Source organism: Tigriopus californicus, chromosome 12 (genome assembly GCF_007210705.1).
Source record: "Tigriopus californicus strain San Diego chromosome 12, Tcal_SD_v2.1, whole genome shotgun sequence".
Taxonomy (NCBI): domain Eukaryota; kingdom Metazoa; phylum Arthropoda; class Copepoda; order Harpacticoida; family Harpacticidae; genus Tigriopus; species Tigriopus californicus.
The window spans coordinates 16,943,905-16,967,234 of NC_081451.1; the positions used below are offsets into that span (position 1 = coordinate 16,943,905).

The 23,330-nt window shown below is 37.8% G+C and overlaps 1 protein-coding gene across 4 annotated transcripts in view; it reads right to left on the bottom strand.

The window, feature by feature from the left end:
• Positions 1 to 20,378, bottom strand: part of LOC131891709 (RYamide receptor-like) — a 45,353-nt gene extending 24,975 nt beyond the window's left edge. The window contains exons 1-3 of one of the 4 annotated variants that reach the window (XM_059241335.1): positions 20,060 to 20,378; positions 4,222 to 4,362; positions 3,714 to 4,097 (exon numbers count right to left, since the gene is read on the bottom strand). The gene's annotated coding sequence lies outside the window, so the exon portion shown is untranslated. Of the gene's footprint in view, positions 1 to 1,880; positions 2,229 to 3,713; positions 4,098 to 4,221; positions 4,363 to 20,059 lie in introns of those variants that run through there. The other 3 variants (XM_059241336.1, XM_059241334.1, XM_059241339.1) reach the window with 3 other exon arrangements.
• Between the last annotated feature and the right edge of the window lie 2,952 nt (positions 20,379 to 23,330).

Here is a 23,330-nt window from a genome sequence, read left to right on the forward strand (position 1 = left end):
AAAGAAGAGTTGGATATTACAGATATCTGAGGACAAAGCCTCGAAGCGTATTGATTGGGTGCCTCTGTTGGATATCCATTGTCCTTTTGTTCCTACCGTAAATATGGTATAAGCCTCCGGAAATATCTAGGCTTTCTCTAATCAAAGGAAAAACAAAGATTTATCATCATCTTCATCATGATGGTCAAACTGAAGCAAGTGGCTATTTTTTCTTCTCATACATAAGGATAAAAACACAGTTTTTTGTATGTGCTGCAAGGGTGCCAAGAAGTGCGTGGCGTTCTTTACAATCTAAGAAAGGAAGACAAAAAATGATATCAAAGAAAAGATTAACATTCACGGCATGACAGAAAAAGGCATGAAATTGGAAATGATCAAGGGGCGGAGCAGATGTCATGGACAGTGCTAATAACTGTCTTTATAAAACAAAAAAAGAGGTTACGAAAATGAATCCTTAAGTAGAATCAACATACATCGAGACAGTCAGTTTCTTCAATTCAATTTGAAAAGCAAGGAATACGCCGAAATTGATTTGACAAATATCATTTCATGCTCAATATTAATTTGCCGAGAAGTTCGTTTGCGTATGTGAAGAGATTGGCATCATAGTTTTGAAATCGGTTCTAAAAGTGTGGCTCTATAAACAGTTTTGTTCTTTTGTTGGGAATGATAGTCGAAGGGTTTTTATGATTTCATGTTAGTTTTAAATCGGTTACTGAGAATGAAATCCCTAGTACTTTAACAAAAAAAAATGTGATTGTCATTCAACTTTACATTCATATAACATCTGATCTATCAAAGATTCGGAGTAGGGGGATGTGACTAACCGTTGAAAATAGGGATTGATTTAACATTTTAGTCAAAAATTGTCCAAGTCTGACTTAGAATGGAGAAGAGGTTTTTTCATTTCAATTAAGTAAGGTTATAAGGGTTTGAATTCTGGCGAACAAATACGTTACATCAATACCAATAACCTCCTTGAGCGGGTCCCCTACATAAAGACTTTTTCGGTATCTGATTTGCTCAACGATGACAATTAGGATGCAAACTTAACCATTACAGAAAAGAAAGCGAACAAACGGGCTGTGTCTCTTTTGGGCAAGAAGAAAGAATTCTAACAATACTTTAAAAAATGACTCATGCCAAATTGTTTTTTTATATATATATATAAATGACAAACAAATTCATATCTTGAACAATAGTATTATCAAAACTTGCGACATTCAATAATGCACTTTTTTTATGTTTACTATGAATGGCATGAAACAAACAAAGTTCCGAAGGGTTACGCATTCTACAAAAAAGAGCCACATAGTTGGCATTGCTTGCCGTTGACAAGAAGTCGATGACTGATGGCCACCAGGCTTCTTCAAACCCCGTCCCAAGTGTCTTGAGGCCATATTAGCAGGGTCTGGGTTGTCTTTTGCAATCCATCTTCGTTCCAAAAGCCTCATGGCTCTTGGGTGGTAAATGGTAGTTAAATTTAATAAGCCACCAACTTCTATCTTAGTTCAATTTGGGCCCATAATTTGCCATAGGGAACTCATTTCTTAATGCCAATGTACAATTCAAAGTTTCGCCTTATTCTCGGTCAGCAGTTACGTGAGCTTTTAACGATATCACTTAAGAGCGAGCGAGTAAATAACAGTATTATAGGCTATACATGAGGTAGGTTCACATCCAAGATCCACGTTCATAAGGTCGTCCAGGTCTCTTTCATTATTGTAGGCACATCTCAATAACGGAGTAGTGAGCGTTGCTTCAAAACCAATAATTGGAAAGGTTCCCACTTATCCCACTGCCAAATAGTGGCTCACGGTTCGAATTCAGACCAGTGCAGTGATTGCCAGGACGACCGAGGTTCCCAAAATTGCACTTACCCTTCAAGTCCTTCAAAGCCTTCAGTGCCTTCAGTGCCAAATGATTTGTGGAACAGATCGGTTCTGGGAAGTTTTGGGAAATTGGCCGGGTTTTCTGGCCGGAAACCCCCGCGACAATCGATCCAATCGCAATATTAGTCTTCACATGTCACAACACTTTTTGTGATCCTCATCATTCATTGTTTGCTGTGGGTCATAAAAATTGAATCCGCTCCGAAGCACGGCTTACACGACACTAACGAGAAAATTGGACCCATAGGCGCCAAGATAAGGGAACCCAGAGAGAGAGAGAGAGAGAGAGAGAGAAAGAGGAAGGGAACATGAGAGGCATAGTAGAAAGAGCAAACGAAGAACACGAAGAGGAGTGCCGAAATGGAAGATACGAAGAGGGACGAGGGAACTCAAAGCTCCCCCACTAACGGGCTTGGGATTTAGTCCGAGCGATGCCATCTGAGGACCGTCGTCCCTTGAACGTATCGCGATTTGCCGCTGATACGGCAATGCCTTGAAATGACCCCCTCAGCCACACTGTGTGCCTCAATGCATACGGAAGAAAAGCCAAAGCGATGTGGAGGTCGACCGACAAAGACTTGGATTGGCTATGACAGTAGGTACAAACTTTACCCGGGTTTTGGGTTAATTGGGAAGAGACCATCTACTTATTCACGGACTGCTAGAGATGTGGACTGCAAACGGAGGCAAAAAAGTCGTATCTCCAAAACCGTTCACTTTATTCCAAATAAGCACTACATACGACCACAAGATCTTGTTAAATAGATGAACTTGGCCAAGCTTGAGTCCAAAACTATGCTTAGGGAACTCAGGAGATACGTCTAAAGTTATGTAGTAAACACTACATAAAGTTCGAATTTTCGGCCTGCTCTTGATCAGCTACTTAAACTTTTGACAATATAACTTCAGAACGAACCACTTTACAAGTAAATGATAAAAAATGACCTGCCTTCAATTGAGGTTATCTACTTTTCCTATTTTATTACTTTAATTCGAAAAGTGGCTCAGAGTTGATATGACCATGAGCAAGCCAATTTGGCGGGAAGCTCGTTCACAGTCCATATTTCTAGAAGGTCGTAACTTATTGTATTTACAAATGGGTACGGAGTATGGAGTCTACTCTAATATAGTCATTCCCATTCAGAGTGATATTTTCAAGAATGGTTTCTACCTTTAGAGATCTAGTGGATTAATTTTGAATGCACATTGCTTTGGCGTATCATTCTAGAGGAGAAGTAGATATAAATGGCTGACTGTTCATACTTTTGCCTCTTTTACACAAAAAATCATATTGAGCCCTTTAACTTAGCCATATATTGGCTAACAATTGACAAAGTATGTTACAAATGGTAGTAGAAAATTTGACCAGAGACCCCAAACAGGAATATCTAGCCTCAGAAAGCATCAATGTTGTTCGAATAACGAACATGCACTTTTTGTTGTGCGTACTGTTGTCATTTACTGCACTGATTTCGACGGCATAATAGCTAGGTTAAACAAATGATTGACGATCAATAAATGAGTCATCAGCTTTTGACAAATAATAAAGTTCGCTCGTGAAAATGTTCGGTTCTTAGCTTACTCAGTTTTTTTTTTTTTTTTTTCATAAGCGGTGTGGCTGGTAAATCCCTTATGAGTGGGGGCCTGCATTCTGAAATGAGGCATGGAACGAGCGATGAAGGAGTCATACGAGCTATCTCCAAGATTGAAGATCAATTTATTGCCCCGGATAATAAAGCGTTATCGTGCGAAATCAGGCACGTCGAGCTTGTTGAATTATGCCTGCTGAACGATTCGAGCATTTCCAGTCACCTCACTCACCCTTCCTTCCACGATCCTCTTTGGCCTTCATTTCGGCCTTTTGGAGGTTACGTCGGTCAAGATCGGAGTCAGGAAACCTTGACTCTTGATCACAAACACACAAGGGGGTTCCCGAAAATGATGAATGGGGTGATTCAGCCAAGGCAATTCGGAGCAGGACACTCTCCCAATCTGATAAGGAACAAAGTTTTCTCACCCACCCAAGAAAACTTGCGTTCGAGGGTCGAAAACGAGCGGAAACTGCACATATTGATGACTTGTTCCATGGATACATGTAAACTTGACCAGAGATCTTGGCCCCTGTGGTAGATAGGTACCTAGAACAGTCCTTCAATCGAGTCCACAGTGAGTTGTATAGTTTCTTCGTTTTCTGTTTAGATTGTACTTGGAAGAGAGTAAAAATAGAAAACACCGTCAAAAGGTTATGGAAATTGCTAAAAGGCTTTGAATGGATGTCAATCGGGTTTGCCGTATGTAATGAAACAAATCATATGCCATTTCGACTCACAGACGTTTTTAAAGGCTTTATGGATCCAAGCCATGAACGCATGTGGGAAATTTTGCTTGGAATTGATTGTGACAAGCCGTTTTGCTGCTTATTTTTTGTTGATATCCAGCTCTCTTAAGATTGTCTTGTCATTCCCCAAACCTGGAAAAGGGTAAATTGCTCTGTTTTGATTGAGAATGAAATAAAGATTAGCGATAGATTGATAATGTCTTGAGGTCGGATTTATGTGGTGCTTTAGATGGGATGACAAACAAGCCGCCGTTTTTTATTCATTAGAGGTGAAGTTAAACTCATTTTTTCCCACCTTACTTTGATTTTGATAGAGAACCGAGTATTTTTCATTTTTTGAAAGTAAAACTATAAAAATGTTAAAATAATTCAAAAAAAGCTTCAGATTCCAGGGGTTCATGTATGAGTAAAGATAATCTGGAGCTAGAAGATTAGATTTAATAACACCGCTTAACCGTTTGATGAACATCAATCAGTAGGTGTCAGCCAACATCCTGAGATTTTAAGGTGGATAAATATGAAACTGATTTGCAACTGCCATGCTACTGCAAAAATATGTTACCAGAATCAAAAAACAAAATATTTGTCTTTACTTGACCAAACATTTTAGTCATGAGAACTCAACGGGAAAGATCCTGGTTCTCGGAAGACCTCTCAATCAATATGTTATGAAAACTTTTTTATAATCTAGCTGATAAGTTAGGGCAAAAATCAATGATTTAAGTGTTTGCTACACCGTAGTGTTCAATTTTCAACATTTCTTGACAATATTTGTTTTACTTTGCCAATACCAAAACCATGGTCCAAAGTGTTTGGAAGTTAGATTATTCTTCTTTATTGCAAGAGACCTGTCGTTGGATTTTTAAGAGATTTAAAGCTGTACGTAGTGGCATTTCTTACCTACTTCTCAATTTAATTTTTGGTTGAACATAACTATGAACACCAATCTGAGCACACCAAGGTGCCCATGCAAGTGAAAACTTGAGCACAACACAGAAAGAGCTAATTTGAAAATACTTTGATTTCTAGCCCAGGTCTCTTTACCCTGAGAATGAGCTAATTTAAGCATCCAAAATCTAGAAACTTGCATGGTTTAGGGTATTATTTTGGGGGTCCAAGGGAGGATACCATTTTCAGGGCTTTTGATTTCAAAGGTCTTGAAATATGTTGAAATCCTTGTTCATTAAAAACTGAGCATAATTTGCTTCATTTGTCATTTTACTTGTCTTATTTTGCTTTTAAGCAGGCTTTCATTATTGCTTAAGATAGTTTTTTTTTTCATTAAAAAAGCAATGTTTGTGCTTTTGAAATATTTTCCTTTGATTATATGGCCTCAAAAAAAAAATTTCTCGAGCCCTGGTTATGAAGTTCAATTTGATATCTATTGACTTTTATTTCACGGGTCATAAAATGGAACCTTGTAAGAGGCTCGAACAAAAAAAACCGTTTGTTTGAGAATGTTTATTACTTAATTGTTGCTTTAGCTAAAGCGGTCTCAATCAATGCTACACCATGGGAAAGAGACGCCCACCCATGGGTTTTCTTGTGAAATAACATCAGAGTAGGCCTATGGGACCACAAATTTCAGTTCCCCACAATCAGGAAAGGGTAAGGTATTCTGTCATTTTGGTAATGATTAAGGGGTTTCTCCTTGTTTAAGTTAACGTCAAAAATTCTGGTTATGAGTTGTCCCATAGAGATGGCGCGCAACGTATGACAGCCCTTGAAACAGGTAAAACACTCCATAGACAACTTGGAGTGTTGTGTTATGACAATAGCTGTAAAAAAACATACTTTTTTAACTTGTTTTCCGACTTTTTTTGGGCGTACTCGACTATTTGGGGTCCATTTGACTTTTCCTAGCTTTTTTGCCGTTTACTTGTCTTTATTTGTCTTTGCTCTACCAAAAACTTTAATCTTGAGAAACAAGTCGGAAAAAAACATAGTTCTGCGAATTCTTCTATAACAATCCATTATTAATTTTTTTTTATCATCTAGCTGATTTGTGAGAGCGCAAATCAATGAACAAAGTGTTTGCTACACTGCAATGTTCAGTTTTCAACATTTGCTATTTTCCAATCCATTTCTTGTCACTATCTGTTTTACTTTGCGAATATCAAAACCATGGTCAAAAAAAAGTGTGTGGAAGCTAGATTATTATTCTTTATTGCAACAGATATGTCGTTGGGCTTTTACTAGATTTACAGGTTTATGTAGTGGCATTTCTTACCTACTTTGCTGGCTTCTCTATTTAACTGCTGGGTTGAACACAACCATGAACACTAATTTGAGTACAACTTGGTGCGGTGGCCATGTGAGTAAAACCTTGAGCGCAATGTTGATCCTCGATTGTCCAGAAGTGTATTTCACCTCATCGATAATTGATGGATGAAAGCAATATTTTACAAGGCCATTAATTCACATTTCAAGGGTGTTTTCAAATGCTTTCATTGGTTCAAGAATAAATGAATTGTTTTGTTCAATGCAGAGTGTACGTAATGCTTACTATTTCGAGGAACAACTGATTTCAACGATCCGTAAACGTAATCAAGAAATATTTCAAAGAATGAAGATTAAATTTTGGGCAAATCTCTGCCAACTGGTGGTCCTTGAAGAATCAATTCTTTTACTCACTTTTTAAAAAAACTATCCACATTCTAATTTGCTCTTTGGGGCTCAAGGAGTTATCAGATTGTACAGCTTTCCTTCAATTCCTATTTTCAGTTTTAAGTTCATGCAACCCGTTTTGGAATTTAGATTGGGAAAGCACACTCTGACGGACAGAACGTGAAACAAATTTCGGGTTGTATCAAAATCCTACTCATTCACATCACGGATTTCGACATTTCTCTTCATCATATTCTGCGTATGTTTTGACAAATACTGATTCAAAATGTTATGTATTATATACATTCCTTTACATAGCTTTTGTTGTTGCGAGGATGAATAGTCATCGCAAATACAAAATAATGAAATATATTTTGTTCCTTTTTGACATGGCCTTTCTCGTGAGGTCGTGATACTAGAACTTGGTCAGTGTGTATCTACGCATGTGAGAGTATCTCTGGTGAGGACATGAGTTTGTTCCATACAAGAGTATGCAGTAGACTATACCTTTCACGGGGGGAGGCGTTTCGTAAGAACAAGGAGTGTAGAACACGAGAGAGCAAGCAAAGTTCTCACAATACGCGTTTTCTGCAGAGTATAAATTTATTCCGAAAACTTCTGGCAGATCAGTTTTCACCGTCGATCCCATTCCAATTTTGAAGACCAATTTTCATTTACGTGTCGAGCCCCAAATCGGCGAGCGAATCTCTCGCTGTGACAAGCCATTTTGCTAGTGCTTTTTACACAATTTGCTCTGTCAACGAGAGGAATAAGCGAGGTGTGCAAATACTACAATAATGATGACGTTCCGAGCTGTGACAAAACGTCAATCTTCCTCAACTTTCGAGGGGAACGGGAAAATAATATTTAGGCCGATTCCCAAGTAACGAAGCTCGTCTCTGTCTCTCCTTTCTTTCTTTCTTCTTGTCCATTGCTGATTGAAGGCATCATCCAATTTTTGAGTGGGATGAAAAATTGTCGCGGAATTGTTCGGATGAGACGGAAAAAAAATTTGTCTCTTTAATCAGTCATTTCTCTGATAAAAAGAGGCACAAAGCTTCAAATCACGTCGACAATCAGTCGAAACGAGTTCCAACGAAAGTCCTGATTTTTGACGGTTTTTTGCGTTCGAAAGAGGGCATTGAAGATCCCTTTGAGTTTTTTTCGCCTCTAGTATGAGAGGATAGGAGTGCTCAATTTTTAAAAGAACCATTGTTCAGAACTATCCCAGACCTTGATTGGACGTGGATATTGCCGAGAAGATGGGCTTGTGCTGCTCAAATTTGTGTCGAAGGTATACTATACTCTATACAGAGAGAGTGGAGTGAGATAGAGTTTTGAGGAGTGATTTTTTAAAGAAAGTTTTGAAACCCAGAGTGAGATTTTCGATGGGAATGTGTTATGTACGTGTTTAACATTGTTCAATGAGATACTAATTATCACAATGAAGAGTGACATTATTAAGTGCCAATTTATTTTGGAAACAGATACTATTAATACCTACCCCGCATATTACACTAATGAAGAGCTCCAGAAAAAGGGCTCGTTTAACTGTTTCATTTCCAAAGCCTACATAGACTTATTTGTCAAAGCAAAAATACTTTCGGGTTCTCCTTATGTTTGGAAGTAAAATCTATGTTGAAGTCAGGACATTACTCGTTCCTCAATAAAAAGAATGAATTACAGTCACACTTACTTTGGTCAAAAATAGTCATTCGTTACACAACCGTTCCTCGAAAAAAATGTAATGGCGTTACTCGTTACGATTACTTTTACTCACATTTTAAGTTATCAATATTTTGCGGGTTTTACCCCATCAAGACCATTCTTCTCTAAAAAAAGGGTTTCTGACTCAATGATTCCTGATGCGTATCATCTGAAGATTTCGTGTCAACATTATTTAATAAAGAACCTTGGCATTTAATCTTGGCATAATTGTTCAAAATGTATTGCAGTATGATGCTTTGAGGAGTCAAGACTGGATGGGATAATGATTATTGAAGGTTTGAAACAATGTCGCAAAAGTCATGATGGAAAACCAGTACTGTATTAGACATTGTGAAGTCGGTAAAGCTTCCTTGTAAGAAGTCTATGGCTGAAGTCGTGGAAATGAGGAGGCTTTAGAAATTTGATGTATCATAGTCAATGTAAGGAGAGAATTTCCTGTCTTGACATTAGCACTGAATCAGCTCTTCAGTCCAACGGAATTTGATTGAGAAGATGTAAACAATAAAGTAGCGAGTACAATATCAGATTTAAAAACCAAGGACACCCTCAGAGTAGTTAAGAGCTAGATTTTCAAATCTGACTTTCTCTGATTGTAATATGCCAGATGGAATTAGTAATAAATGGCAATTTCTGTTGAGCCTTAAGGTACCTCGGCAGTCACGAAATTAACGAAAATTTAAAGACCAATCTGGAAGCTTAAAAAGGAACGAGTAACGAGTAATTCTTTTAGTTTTGGGGTGGTTACAATTATATAAATTTAGAATGTAATGCAATTACAGTTGCTTTTCCGAAAAAAGGAACGAATTACTGTAATTTCGTTACAAATGCCCTGGTTGAAGGTTGTCTCTGGATCATTTACATATAAAAAATATCCTCTACCAAGTTTGTTCATTTTTTGAATGCTTGCTTTTTTAAGGAATAAAACTTTTCTTTTTACGACTTCTATAAATAGGAAGTGAGGGATAAGAAGGGCAACTCAAATAGAATAAGCAATATTTCAAATAAGACCCTTGCCAATGGCTTATTGCCTTTTGCGATGCTTTTAATTACACATACATCTTTATTGCGGCGCTTGGTCATGGTATGGCGTTAAAATCAATATAAAATATGGTGTATAGGCATTATACAAACATTGTTAGATAAAAAAAAGTCAAAATGGTAAAGGCAATATAATAGTTGACTAGAAATTAATATCACAGAGAGTTGATTTGGATAGTTGCTTATTACTAGAAGGTGTACATAAGCTTTTGAATTGGATGAAAATGAATTGTTATTGCGGTCAATAAAACGCCCCCTCTCTTGGTTATGACGACTCTCAATGTTTGACGAGAATCTTGACATGAATGAGCTTTTGTGAGGCAAAAGAAAATTTTACGTTTTAACCAACATGGCTAACCCCATAGCGACCAAATGAAATCCAACTGATCACAATAACTTTTAGATTATTCAGCATAAAAGATGACTTATCCAATGCCAAAACTAATCGAAGTTGATAATTCAAATACAATTGTCTTGATCAAATCCAATGCCCCGAGTATACTCCTATTATTTGCAGAATGGTCCACTCTTTGTTCTTTTCCATATTCTGCCATTTAAAATCATGTAAATGTACGCAGATTGATTTTCAAGGCCTTCGCTCAAATGATCAATTCAAATTTCCCGCCAGCCATTATAACGAAGCAAGAGTTGTCTTTTCTCGCTCCCTTCCCTTACAACCTCATCTGATTAAAGCTACTCTATATTCCGCAGAAATTGATAGTTAAAATTGATATTCATCCCGCCTCTTATCCGGTGTGCTTTCATGTACGAGTTTGTTGAGGTAATCTCATATTTTGGTCGCCAGTAGACGTAAATTGTCATTCTTGGTGGAAAGTTTTCAATTTCCCGCTTGTACTTTGTATCTTCCAAGGCCTCAAAAGTTCACGTTCGCACACTGAGGAGAATCCTCACATCGATAGGGAGGCTCTTAGACATCCTTTCAAGAGGTTTGGTATGCCCTTGGGCTCATATGGATCGTTCCCAGATTGCACGAGTGGACCCAGTCCCAGTTCTAGTTCCAGGAACAGTGCGTTAGGGTGGAACCAGCATCGAATGCATTGTTCGGTACCAATCAAAAAAGACGGATGAAGACGGGTCGTAAAAATTATGGCACGGAAAAGTTTGTGGATCAGGAATGTTTGCCCTTTAGGGATTCGAGTGTAATGTTTCAGAACGGTGTTATTGTGGTGGAACAGCTATTCACTCGCTTCAAGAGCCACAAGCCGTCAGGCTTAAAATATAGAGGAAGTTCAAGAAGTGTCTTTTATTTTTTGTGAGTGGGGCCGAGTTCCTTGGTAATCTTTTCGCTAGAAAAAAATGCGGGCAAATAATAATGTGCATTTGATATGAAAATCTCGCGTTATTGTTTTGTTTTAAGCATAGGAAAGAAAAATTAACCTTCCAACGCATAACAATCTTTCTTTTTCCTATAGTGGGTGGAATTTAATTTCTTGCTTTTGCAGTTAAAATGACTTGCATTTGATCGAAAATATAAACATTCAGGTCTTTTAACAATGAGCTAATCCATTGGCCCAAAAGATTAGCAAATATTTCCTTAAACCTCTAAATACATCAGGCTAGAGCTTTTACTATAAAAAATCAAGAACATCGTCTTAAATTATCGCCAAAATCGGAAAATCGAGAAAAAGGTTCTGGGATGGACGAACTCGAAAAGGGTTGATGCATCGTACGATTAAATGAGTTTTAGAGTGTATGTATATAGTTTCTTTTTACAACTCTTAAGCAATTGTTTTCAAACAAAGGTATGCTACAGGGTTCGGAAACCCATTTTTTGGGACATGTGGCGTACATTGGATTGTTTTTGAAAGTGGTCACAACCTTACTGTTTTTTGGAACTTAAAGAGGCTGATTGATGTTCATAGCATGTTTTCCCCGTCATTCTTTTTACTTCTTTTAAATGAGCATAAGGTAATGGAGATACGTAGGGTACCGTCTAATTACAATATCTTGCCAAAAGTAATTCTAAACAGTTGCAATGACTCATATCACCACGTATCGTAGTAAAGCACGGATTATTACTTAAAAAATCATACATTTTGGCATACGTTTGTTCTTTCTAGAACTAGTCTCAGTATGAAGATTACCAATTAAAAACCGACGAATATTCATATTTCATCCCAATAGTACTAACTTGAAAGGTGCTACCGGATCTAAGAGGCCTATGTGTTCCCTACGAATATTAGAGGGAAGCAAATTAAACAATGAAGAAGCCCGAGCAAGAAGAGAAGTGGACTTCAACTAGCCTGGATTCTCGAGGGCTTGAAGGTGCTCTCAAAACGCACATTAAGCCTCTACGGTCACTAGAATTGACCCTAAATCCCGGGTTGGGACAAAGCTCATGGATGTTTTTGAAAACGTACAATATCAGATACCTTTCGTACCTTCTCTGAGTACTGTACAATCCCAACTTTTCTAGCCTCTCCCAATACGAGAGCTCTGTCATACCCGTGATGTTCCTAGTGAAACATCTTTGGACTTGCTCGACCTTTTGCAAACCTGCTGAACTCATTGGAATCCAAATGGGTGAAGCATATTCAAGATATGGCTGTATGTACAATTGACTGTGTACAGAGTTAGCATCGTGATGCCATCTCTGGACTTAAACGTGCGATATATGCAACCACACCTTTGAAAAGCTTTACCCACCATCAATTGGATATGCTCATCGTACTTTCCATTATTTTGGAGGACTACCCCATGGATTTCTAGAAGACCTGGATGGCGCACGGCAAAAAGAAGGTGACCCATAGAGGGGAAAGAGGCGATCTCTCTGTTTATTTGAAAGAGCACCCTTGACATCATTTTCAGTGCTTCTTTCTTCGTGGAAAATACAAAAATATCAATAGTTACGAATTATGAAGACAATTGCCTTATTTTTAGTCCCTAATTTTCTATCATTAATTCTTCTTTAAAGCTAATAATGCAAATTCTAGTAGTGTTAGTAAAACTCTCCTCCCTTGACAAACCCAAGACATAGGTTTCAATGGGCACTTATTGCCAATTGCAAAAGCGAGACATAATACCTAATATAGTATGATATTTGCAAAACTCTTCTATCATCTCTACCCAAAAATGAGCTTCTAGTTACATTAGCTTAAATCAATATTAAACTTCAAAAATAAATTGACCCTTCCACTTGGATATTACAATCGAATTTTAATGATCCAAATCAACTCTGTTATACAAAATTGTAAATGAATTGAAAATAAGCTTCTCAGTTTCCACATGTAGTCTTCCTCAGTAGAAAACATTTAATGTTGAATTGAATTGGAAACAGCATGGTGTGAAACTATGACAGCAAGCTCATGAGGTGCGTTATAACTCCTACAATCCAAAAAGTATGTAATAGTTAGGGCGGGGAAGGTATTATGTATTCGTTTTTCTACACGTAATTGAGGTTCAAGAACATCCTTCTGTTTTTTCGTTTGGTTTTTCATGGGCTTTTCTAACTGCTACAAGGAATGTAACCCCCAGTGCTATTGAAATGAAAGGTTATAAGTCGTCTATTCATTACCTTTCAATCTTTCCATGTTATTTGGTCTACCAACGAGTTTGAGTTGTCAGACCGAGCTAGGCCTGGAATGTAGGGTTGATCTGGAATGCTACTTAAAAATTTGTTTACTTTGTCCTTGGACAATTCTTGATCATAAGGATTTTCAAAGACCTTTCAGCTCATTGTTGTAATTCTCCTAAACAAACATTAACAATCAGTAACTTTGATTGTCTTTCACATAGGCATTCACTTTAGCTGTGTTAGAGAGAGTACTAAAAAGTTATTCTTATTCTTATTCTAGGATGTGACAGTGATTCCTGCAGTACATATTGTAAAGGACTAAGATCAATTGGTTTAGTATAGTTGTTTAGAGTTAATAAAGGTGATAGTTAACTATGACATAAGAGATCCTTGCAATGATTAAAGTCTAAACTTATCAGATATTTGGGTGATTACGCCGCAAACCCAAGACCAAGGTTCATCATTACATTTTAAGAAGTGAGCACATCAAATTTTTGGATTGGTATGATAACTTTTGCTGAATTTCAAAATGAACTGATTTTCAAAACGAACTGATTTTTTGAGGAATTCCAAATGTTTTCAAAAGTGTTTGCTTTGGCTTCATATCACGTCCTCTATTAGTTATGCATTGACAAACAGAAACTTTGGTCGAAAACAAGAGATATGCACATGTTTCTACCACTTTCAATTAGACTTAAATGAGAGTTTAGAACATTAAGTACCAGAAGTGTCACTACCTGCTCATTCTTTCTTACCTCTTCATTGTGATTTTTGCCTTCAGAATTTCCCTATGGACACAATATTGGTGATTTTGCCATATTGGTATTGGGCAATTGAAGGTGAAATTCACATTTGACCACAATGCCAATGGGAAATACCTTCGTGTTGAAAACACTGCAAGAACAGTTTCACTTAATCATAGATAATCATGCCTAGGGTGCCCTAGACAAAATATGGTCAACAATGATGTTATTTTGACACTCAATTGACGTAGATTAGTGAAGTACCTGAGTTCAGGCGAATTTTTTGCCGTCCTGGCCACTTATTGACTCCAGCGCAACCAGGGTTCAATCAAATTTGATAGCCAAAGCCAGCTTGACTTTTCATTGGTATTTAGTTAGTGGGCATGGACATGGTTTAACCATGAAATGAAGTTGAAAATAATTACAAGCATTTCCACAATAATGGAGTTCAAAATATTTGACATTTGGTAGCTTTCCTTCAATGGAAAGTATATATTAAACCTTATCATTAGCCTCCTCATTTGAAAAGAGACACCCTAAATGAGCAATTTCAATGCAAGTTGGAGGAGTCAAAAATTCCAGCCCATTTGACCACTTAATGCCAAACTGTTGACCCAGCCGATCTGGTCAAGACTAACCCAGCCTTAAGACATAATACAGGCTGAATTGGCGTTGCTACTTTGTCGTTTCTCCCTTGGGGGTCACCCAAGAAAGGGAATCTGTGACTGAGCGGAGTCCATCTCTTTTTTTAGAAGTCCGTGACTACCCCTACTTTAAGTCTTTAATTATCCATTGAAATTCAGAATCCATTATCTACGCGTGCAGTGTTCAAAGGAGTTGACCCGAAGGTCATTGAGCTGAATTTTATTCCGTTCAGGGCCATATTACTCTCAGTAACCCAAGAGTAGATTCTTTTTAGGTCCTTTGCAGGGCTAGTGGAATCTTGGCCATTCCTACCGGAAACTAACGTTGTATCGTCAGCATAAGAAGAGAGACTGGCAGTAATACGAAGCTTTTGAAGCGGATCAATGAATATTACCAAAAAGGAGGGGCCTTAGGATAGAGCCTTGGGGAACACCCGACTTGACGTCATGAATTTCACTATACGACCCTTCAACCCTTACTATTTACCCCCTTCCTATGAAGCTTCTAATCCAATTGAGAACCTTGCCTTGGATCCCAATGACACAAAGTCTATTCAATATGGGAAGGTTTAGGCAAGCTCTGGCCACAGATCATATAACGACTAAATGTCGCATTGGCCCAACCTCAGTGCAGAGGAAAATGGATTTTGTGTCAACAACTCTGTACCCCCAAAAAGAGGAGGGTGACTGCCTGATCAGTACCAACGACCTACAATCTCTGGGTCTTCAACGAACGCAATCAGTGACAAACTCACTCAGAATCCGGCCACCCTGGCGGATGAAAAAGCATGATTCACTGTACACCAAAATTTATGTTCCAGCTCATGAGGGCAAAAGTTCGTATTTTTCCTCGCGCAATGCGAGGTCTAGTCATTATATGGTCTGTGGCTTTGGCAGTCTCGTTTGTATGCTGGTACCAGTGCCAGTGATGCAAATTTGGGGCTTCAAACATGTTTTTGAGAGGCTGACCCCTCTTTCACGGTACGATGAGGAAAGGTCAGCCTCGTTAAAACTAGTTTGAAGTGCCATATTTGAATCATTGGTCCTGGCAGGCAAGTTTGCTTGCTGGTACCGGGAGTTTGCTTAAACGTCCCAATGAGGCCACGATCAACCTTATCAAAGGCCTTGGCAAAATCAAAATACAAGAGGCAACATCAACTGACTCGTGTCTCTCTAGTTTCTCTAAAATCTGACCTATATGTTCAATCTGAACCGACGTTTTTAAACGCTCGTACCTCTGAGTTAAGTCGTGGACGTTACCCAGAATGAGGATCCGCTCACCACCTAGCCCAGTGTATTTTCACACCGGTCAACGTCCAAGCGCCTAACTCCGAGGTAAGAGTATTAAAAAACAGGCCTCAGGTTGGCCACCGTGCTAAGATCGGAACCCATGCTGGCAAGGTGTGGAAGGACATCATGGACTTCAAGAAACTCCTCAAGTTTGAACATCATGATCTTCTCAAACACCTTCGCAATATTCGAGGTGAGAGAAATCGGCCTATAGTATTGGGGAGCGATTTATCTCCTCTTTGAAAATTGGAACAACATGAGCTAAATTCAGAAAGGATGGAGACATGCCCTGATCCAAGATGCAACGCATCAATTTCAAGAAAACAGGAGCAAGAACCTGTGAGTATCTCATCACGTAGGAGGAGGGGGAGGGAGGAGGCTAAACGGGTTAAGGTAGGGGGTGGGTTGGGATTAGGTTTAGGAATAGGGTTAGCTCTAAGACTGAGAAACTGAACTTGTCTGTACCTTTGCCTCCTTTGCGTCCCTTCTATGTACGTGGACAGAGGTATACCGTACGTTAAAGCGCGTCTTAAGTCTCAAGGACTGACGCCACATGTACGGGTGAAAAAAAGGACAATCTTCCTTCGAACATCCCTTCTTCTTATTGTACTTCTCAAGGCCGTACTTGAGAAGTTTTTGACACCATTTAGGGTGGTCAAACTGACAGCTTTTTCGTTCTTCAGGGCATGGCTGCTTTCGAAAAACTGGACAGACTTTTTCTCCTAAACTATCCTATCCTGCTCTACTATGAATGGAGACACCTCTTCAACCTCTACACTTGTCAAATCAGTCGATTTCTAAACAATTGGGTGAGCCTATTTGTTGCTCAGGCGGCACCCTGGTCTGATTGACCCAAACAGCTAAAGCCTGAATGATGAAGGGCTTATTGACTAAGGAAGGATCCTTCCCTGCCAAGTGTGAATGCAAAGGGCTATCAGTTGCAAATGCACTTGTCAGGGAAATCAAGAGAACAAAAAAAGAAAGAGGAACTTTAAAAGGTTGTAATTAAGTCGTCTTGAGTCACAGGACAACAATACAAAATAGCACTGAACTACCTAACATCAAATTGGACATCCGAATCTAGGATGGAGATGATAATCAAGAGATAAGAGACAGAGTAAAGCAAGGAATCAAGAGCCAAAACTAGGGAAACAACACAAAAACACCGAAATAAACTCAATAAATTGATCTAACAAAACTACAAACAATGCATTAATGTACAATAATTTTCAACTATCAATGACCAATACAATCAAACTAAAGAACTACACATAACGATTTGGAACTAGAAATACTACAATGCAAATCAGAGAGAAACTGCTAAAGCTAAATATAAACATAAATGAGCAATAAACTGGTGCGAAATTTCTGGGAGATAAGAATAAGAGCAAACTAATCTGATCTCAGCGGGCACCAAAACAGAAATGTTTGTTTCGAACGTTTGATTTTTGTTGCTCCCATAATGGTTTCATATCGGTATGCTTATCCTCTTTTTTATTATTTTCCTCCCTTTCATTAGTGATTAAGGGGCCTAGCGGTAACAAGTTTATCTTACAACCATGTTGTTTTTTGCTTTTTCCCTGCAGCCACGGACTTCTAGAAAGGTGGGCTGCGAACTGAAGCAAAAGTTCTTATCTCCAAGACCGTTCAATTTATTCCAAATAATCACTTCATAAGACCACAGGATCTTTTTGGACACATGAACTTGGCCAAGTTTGAGCTCAAACTATGGTTAGAGAACTCAGGAGATAAGTCCAAAGTTATACAGTAAACAATAGATATAATTCAATTTTTCGGCCTGCTCTTGATCAGCTACATAAACTTTTGACAATATCACTTCAGAACGAACCTCTTTACAAGTAAATGATATAAAAATAACTTGCCTTCAATTGAAGATGTCTACGTTTCTTATTTCATTACTTTAATTTGAAAAGTGGCTCAGAGTTGCTATCACCAAGAGTAGGTCAATTTGGCGGGAAGCCCGTTTGCAGTCCACATTTCGAGCGTAGTAGTTCATGGGCTATCTTATTCAATTTTGTTTGATTTTATTGTGCTTTTTCCTCCATCAATTTTTAATATCACAAACATGAAACATATTTTATTCTTTTTCTTGCGTAGTCTCAGCTCACAAAAGCTCAAGATGTTATACAATCATATCTAAATTCCACAAAAATAACAGACTTTTGAAATGTACTATAGAACCATCCAAAGGATATTTAGTCGAGCAGTCACTGTTTTCTTCAAATGTCAATGAAGCCTCAAAAACGCTATTTTTAATCAGTTTCAACCAAGTATTCAAGAAGCGACCAAATCTATAACATTATCTGTTGTACACATATATTGTTGTTGTGTACTCATGACGATTGTTGAACATATTTTCAAAGATCATACTTCTAATGCGTTTCAAGTGACACTATATAACATTTTGAGCTATTGCGAGACTATGCAAGGAAAAGGGTACCAAGCTTTCATTTTTGTGATATTGAAGATCCATATAAATTCTGTGGGAAATTGAAGTAACATATAACCTGGACATTTTAGGGCTAAAAACGATGAAATTTGGATCATTAAATCCCATGTAATTAAGTAGTGGTGGAATAAATGATATCATGATTTATAATCAAGGGCTAACTAAGTGTGCTCCCAATTTTCATTGAAGAGGTTTTTTGAAAACTTCAGTTTCTATGTTGTTTATAGCCATGTAGGTTTTTATGTGGGCTAGAATATTATAATGCAATACAATCAAAATTGTTTCTTGTGACTTTCTACGATAGAAAAATGCCAAGACGTGTTCGGGTGTTTCCGTCAAAGCTTTAAAGGGTATTTTTTACCTAGTTGTGTTAGAAGAGTATGTAATTGAAGTTAGACCTCGTACATGTCTTAGATAGAGAAAGGTGCATTTACTTGTCAACCCTGAGTTTACCTCTATGGGCTACCTCTAAAGAACCCATAAAGCTGCTCCATTTCGTCTTTATGATCAAGTTAAGGGCTTTAAAACATGGGGTCTCTGTTCAGCTCAATCATTCATTCAAAACCTTGAAACTTCCGCAATTTCTACTCGACCTGAAAGTTACCATTTTATCATAGATCTATATGAATAAGACTAGTACGATGATAAACAATAACAGTAAATATGATGGAATGAACATGAATTCAACAATGGATGGATTGACGGTTAGACCAATTAGCAGAAACTCCACAGGGTGGTTCCGCTGATCATGAAACAACCAGTCGATTAAACGCCTATGGGGACGTTTAGGCAAGCTCTGACAGGTTCGTTTGTTTGCTGGTACCAGTGTCAGTGATACAAGTTTGGGGCTTCAAACACGTTTTTGAGAAGCTGACCCGTCTTTCACATTGCTATATGAGGAAAGGTCATCTTCGTTTAAACTAGTTTGAAACGCTAATTTTGCATCACTGGCATTGGCAGGCAAGTTTGTTTGCTGGTACCAGCTCTTGCCTAAATGTCCGAATAACTGAACCTACCTCGGAACATGAAGGATAAGTTATCAAAAAAAAAACTATTAGTGGGAAATTATGAAGTACAAGATTTTTATTTTCTTTGTAATTCAGGATATGTAGCCGTCTAACTACGACGCGTACGGGGATGAACTGTAATGAATGGTTACTGGCAAAGGATAAAAACCCTATTTTTTACCGCCTTACCGGTTCATTTTTACCCGAAAACAGTGAAACCCTGGAGTAAGCGATGAATAAGCTACTTGAACCCAATTTGAACCATTTTCTAAGTAAATGTGATATTTTTGGATACGCAAGTTTGTGTGATATATATTTCGCCAATTGGACATTTTTTGTCAAAAAGAGATTTTGGTGTCTCTCATTTTTCTCCCTTTGTAGCAAACGATATTTCTTTTACTCTGTTCAATGGCGCATGTCAGGTAATTGTTTCATATTTCATCTTAGGTGAGGAAAGGGTTTGTAACGTAGCACCAGTCCATTGCTTTAACCACTAGCAATCATTATTAATCATAGAGAGCGTCGGAACAATCAATTACGTTCTCGGGAAACTTTAAGATGCTAAACCCACATCCACAAACGGAGATCTAACGGATTATCGGAAATCCGACCCAAACCCGTTTCCTTTTTGGTTCCATATTTGCAAAATTCATTTTCTCAAGTTTTCTTTATGGTAAGGAACTTTTGCAACCTTGAGTCATTTATTGATTTATAACAAAAGCCTCAACAATAAACAAGGGGGAAGGAAAAGGAAATGAGAGTCCTACCTTTCCAATGTATCGGAAGTTGTCTTTCTTCACCAAATCCGTTCTTCTTTGCTCTCGTCTTCTCTTTTCAAGCGAGTTTCTCTGGCTTAAAGCCTTAGAACAAGTGGAACGACCCCCGTTCCTAATCTCACACTCGTCCAAGTTTGAGTGATTCCTTTGGCGCTTTTCAAAATCTTCCAATGGAACAAGCAACCCGTCATCCATAGTATCTTCCAACCATTGGCTGGTTGGCTGTTCCTCGTCTGTCTCTTCACCTCTGGTCTTGAGATGTGCGAGATGCTTTTGGATTTGGGGGAACGGTTCAGCTCGCCCGCAAAAAGGGACGCTCCTTCATTGCGGCAAGAGCAAATCAACTTTGGTGAAATTCACGGGACAAAAAGTGTGATTCACATTTTGGGCACTTCATGTGTTATCGATTAGATTCAGGGAGCGGAAAGGGAGAAAATTAATTTTCCTGCAGCCGGTCGGTCTTATCTAAATATTTGTTGTGTTGCAAATATTCGCGAACAGATTAGAAACCGATCAAAGTGCAAACATGTGTTCAATGGCAAACATATGAATTGATTAAGGCCGTTCGGTAATGAGCTTGTTTTCATGAAAGAGAAAGTGTTTCTTTAACGAGAGAGAGGGCTTTTTTTAGCACGCTTTTTGAAGGGAGTTCATAAAATTCCACATTATAGTTAGGTATGATAATGGGGAGCTTTTAAGCCTAATTCCGGGCATTATTATGTGCTCAAACATCGGACAACGATCGTGAAAAGACAAGGCTCAAAATGTGATTGGTGGGCATTGGTCATAAAAAAAGTTGACTTTGTTCATGTGCTTAAAATGTTGAATGAAGAATCCTTCCTTTTTGAAGAAAAGGTTATTCTTGGTTACCAAAGGCAATTTTTCCAATTACTCGTATGTGACAAAATAATGTGTCCTTACGTGTAACATATAAATATGTAGCACATGTGACACGAATTACGTTGGTGACAAAATCGTCGTTGGTTTGCCTCACTATGTCAAACCAACAAAATAAAGAACCTTTAAGCTTCCAACGTGTCGGTTAGCAATTTAAATGTCTAAACACTCTGTTAAAAGTAATGACGAATTAATGTTCACTCGTCATTGACAAAAAAGAGGTTAGGCTGCCGCTTAACGATTCACGTTGAGTGATGTAATGCCCACCTTTGCCAGGAAAGAGATAGAGTGCTTTTGTACAAATAGATAATCTGACTTCAAATAGAACTGAGGTGAAAACATTTGGGTTTTTAAGTGTATTCCTTTAAGTATAAACTGGCAGAAATAGGTGATTGAGAAATAAAAGTTAATTGTTTATAAGCAATTTTTAAGGTCCTCCGAACTCCATCTATTTTAATGAGCAACAGGACTACTCGCACACTTTCAACCATTCTTCTCCTACTGAAGACACTTTTCAAAGTTCAATGCCCATCTTTGACGATTTCCCATATCGCACTTCCATTCAGTATTCCGCCAAAAAAGACTAGTTGCTGCAAACGAACGCGGTTCGTGCCTCTGCCAGATACTAACATCAGTTTGTTGGAAGAGATTCCCTGATCTCGCATTACTGTTTTGGAATTTTCCCCCCACCAAAGCCTTTGTACCACTATCATCCAACGATGTAAAACACTCAACAGTATCCAATTTCTGGTTACTGGGTGTTGGTCCACGAGACATCAATGATCAAATCGTTGTGTCACATGAATCGGAAATACGGTCTAAATTTGGTTTACTTTTTTGAGGACTATGAACGAATTGCACTAGATATACATATGTACATCTGTGGTAGAAGCAGGGGGAAATTGTGCAGCTTGGCAACAGCCGCACGAATATGACAACTACTCATACTCAAACTATGGAACTCTGTGGATGGATAAATCGCGAACGTCTCGAAACATGGACGTGAGCCAGAGTAGATTAAACTAGGTTTTTGCCTCCAAAACTGACTTGAAAGAACGTCACACTTTGATATGACGGCTCACTAAAAAGTGCAATTTTTGCTCAAATGTAGATAAGAAAACTGAAATCAATCATAATTTACAAAAAAAGCACCTCAATATGAGTGCTCACACAAAGGCCTTATTCTTAGACGCTAAAACCAGCTGACCTGGCAATGAAACACCTTGAGTTTAATAAACATTTCCTTTGATTTCTTTTTGTAATTGGGGTTTTAGGATGGGAGGGTTGAGCCTTGCCCAATCATCCCAGTCAATTTTTAATAAGCGGAGCAATGCCATTTTCACATCAGATTGATTCTCCATCATGGTTCATGGTTATTGTTTAAATGCCTCTTTTATCTAACCAGGGACATTTTTCATACTAGGGCACTGTACTAACCATTAAACTATTGTTTATAAAGATATTTGACATCACAGAGAAAAAATGAACCAAACACAAACACGACATTATTTTTCAACTCAATTAAAACCTCAAGAGTGCTCAGGTTGATTCTAGACAGGTTTAGTGATCAAAAGAGACTAAAAAAATAGCTTTTTAGGCACAAAATATATAAACAGTATTGAATTAAAAAGGATTATTTACTTTTAAAGAAGTGTTTGAACTAACAAAAAAATTAACGATGTCCAAATGAAATTAGTTATATTTGAAATCCTTTAACAAAACTTTTTGGTCACCAAGTAGTCTCTTAAGATAATTTTTATTGTTGAGCCAAAATGATGTTACATGATAACCTAATTTACATAACTTCATAATATCTTACATACTTTGAAATAAATTTTAACATTGTTGGGTTTCTTGTGTTAAGGTTAAAATTGCATCAAAAGCAATCTTCATAAAATGGATCATTTTTTCACTTTGGTCTCAATGCAGAACACTTGAGATCTTGAATCACAAATTTGTTGATTTTTAGTGAATTGAATCACCAAAGGTTGTGATTTTAACTTTTTTAATGTGTCCTCACCTCCCTAATCTAAGTATTAAAATACTTCGAACCCTTTACACTATTTTCTTAGCATCTTACTGATTATGTTGAGAATGTTGCCTCCAGAAGTAGGACTGAACCTCCATGACAAAAGGTCCAAAAACTGCAGTTCATTCAAGTATTAAATGCACCAAATTAGGAACATCTACAGCAGGCTTAATAACTGAAACATGTTGAGAGAAAAAGTCGACTTTGAAGCCTATTTGAATAAAAAAATCGTCAATTTGCCACAATTTGTGCTCAAAACACATGATGATTTCAAAATGTTCCAAAAGGGGAAAGTATTTCAAAGTGATATTCAAAAAAATTAATGATTTTTGTTCG